Below are 2,490 nucleotides of genomic sequence, written 5' to 3' on the forward strand. Positions count from 1 at the left end.
CTTGCTATGGGTTTCTTTGGGTTTATCGTGCTTGACATTTACTGAGCTTTAAAAATCTGGTTTATATCTTTTGACAAATTTGATACATTTTCAGCCATTAGTTTTTCAAAGTTTTATCCCACAAAGACCTCTTTGTCCTCTTCTTTCCAGATTACAATAATGTGAATGTTAGATGTGTTATTTTTTATTTTTCCCTGAGCCTCTGTTCAGGGACAAATAAAATCCTCCTTTCTCTCTATAGTTCAGCTTATGTAGGTATTCTTGTTCTGTTTTCAAGTTCACTGACTTTTTCCTTAGTCTTCTGCGTTCTGTTATTGTGATCATCCAATTAAGCTTTTTATTTCCCCTAAGAGTTTTGGTTAATACATTTTTTAATTCTTCAGTTAAAATTGGTGTTTATATATTCCAAATATTTGGTGAGACTTTCCATTCACTTCATGAATGTTATCCCATAATTCTAGGAGCATTGTTATAGTAACTGCTTTAATGTATGTGTCAGATGATTTTGACACCTGTGTCCTCAGTATTATTACTCAAAGATTCTCTGTGCCATGTGAATTAAGATCTCCCTGTTTTTTCATATGCTGAATATTTTGGGGTTGTAACCTGGACTTGTTTGGATTACGTGATGAGACACTGTGTCTTCTTGAAATCTTAAGGATAATATTGCTATTTTTGTTTTTGCAGGCACACAATAGCCTTGTGTTCAAGTTCCAAGTACCAACCAGCCTTCCATGTGTTGTTCTTTCAAAGATAACTCTACTTGAAAGCCTTGACACTACTGTTCAGAGATCTCTGGAGTGTGTGCAACCTAGTGGTCAGTGAGGACTGGAAAGTGGGCCATTGCTCAGTTAAGCTCTCAGGCTCTTTTTACGTGAGTTGTTTGGGATTAGAGCCACTTATTCACAGCTGGCAGGTGTGTCCACAAGCTCATGAACAACTTTATGGGCTTGCTTTCTACAGTATCAGTCCAGGCACATTCTAGTTACCTCGCACATCCTGGTTTCAGTACCCTGACCAGAAAGCCGGAGCTGTATTTACCCAGGTGGCTCTGCCCTGCACTTTTCACAATTGTCTCACATTCAAGTTGCAGGCAGAAACAAGGAGAAAAGAGCAATTGTATATGTCCCTTGGTTTCACAGCTCCTCGAGGAAACAGAAAATTAATTACACGGTAGATCTACGCTACACTGACTGCCAGGAGGGAGCCATCACCAGCCCTGTATTGTTGCTGCTCCTATATCTTGAACCAAAGCAGTATCCTGCCCTCAGACACTGACTCGGGTTTGGAGACCTGAATGTTTGGAGACCCGAGGTCTAAATAATAAAGCCTGGAGAATGTGGGCATCGATCCCACTACCTCTTGCATGCTAAGCAAGCGCTCTACCACTTGAGCTAATTCCCCACATCAGGGGAGCTTAATTTATCCTTAGTGGGTGGTCTGGAACACAGGTGATTTCAGGGACTTCAGTACAAAAGCAGGGATCTACTAAGAGCAGATCTTCTCATTGCTGGACTAGGACACAGGGCGCAGTGGCTGCTCATTCTCCGCAAAGAAAGAGGAGAAAAGGTAAGAAGGAGAAAGTCACAAAGGGAAAACTTGTGCTGCCAAAATGTCAAGTTTAGGGTATTCCAGGACAGAAAAAGGCATGTCCCAGCAAAGGAGGACCTGCCTAGACCTGCCCAGCTAAAGTGTCACAGATTTTTAAAAAATGATTAAATGATTTTGTGTGTGTGTATGTATTGTGTGTGTGTGTGAATGTTTATAACAGTGGTATGGCATTATCACTTGTTCCTTGTAGCTGAGACTGTCTGGGGATTGTGAGATGGTACAGATTTCTGAAAGGCAAAAGCTCCTGTTGTTTTCGTAACTAGGCCCTTTCAGGAATGAGGCCAGCGTGCTGACCACTCCCCTAGGAAACCCCAGAAGAGGGCTTCTTTCACTTACATCTGAGATATGGGTTGCCTCCTTGCTAAGGTGTGTCATGTACAAGCTACATGTCCAATTATATGTCAGAGCAACAACAACAAAATTACAGAGCAGAGCCATAAAGCATAAGAGGCAAGATCATATCAGAGTGTAAGAATATGTAAAATATCAGAGTGTAAGAATCAAAATTTAGCTATGCAGAGAAGGAGTGGATATGTGATGGAGAAAACTGGGCTGTTTGGAGGAATTCCTGTGTGAATAAATAAACCTGTTCAATTTAAGTGGAGTGTGTGTGTGTGTGTGTGTGTGTGTGTGTGTGTCTGTGTGTAATACACATTGAGGGAAGCAGTGATTGAAAAGTCTGGTCACTTAGAGATATGTTGGGAGAGTGGGAGAGTTTTATGAAAACTTAAGAGAAATTGAAAAATCCTAGGCAAAAGGCTTAAATAATTAAAGCAACATGTTAGAGAAAGGTGTTTAGTTTTGAATGTCAGAGCTTGAACTAAGAAAACAGGAATTGGATTTAAAGGGAAAGAAGTCATAAAGATATTAAAGGATTGA

The 2,490-nt window shown here is 40.4% G+C and overlaps 1 non-coding gene across 1 annotated transcript; it reads right to left on the minus strand.

Annotated features, from left to right (window-relative positions):
* Positions 1–1,331: 1,331 nt before the first annotated feature.
* Positions 1,332–1,404, minus strand: TRNAA-AGC. The gene has a single exon. It is a non-coding gene; the product is annotated as a tRNA-Ala (tRNA).
* Positions 1,405–2,490: the final 1,086 nt, after the last annotated feature.

This window comes from Piliocolobus tephrosceles, unplaced genomic scaffold, assembly GCF_002776525.5.
Source record: "Piliocolobus tephrosceles isolate RC106 unplaced genomic scaffold, ASM277652v3 unscaffolded_34622, whole genome shotgun sequence".
Classification (NCBI taxonomy): Eukaryota; Metazoa; Chordata; class Mammalia; order Primates; family Cercopithecidae; genus Piliocolobus; species Piliocolobus tephrosceles.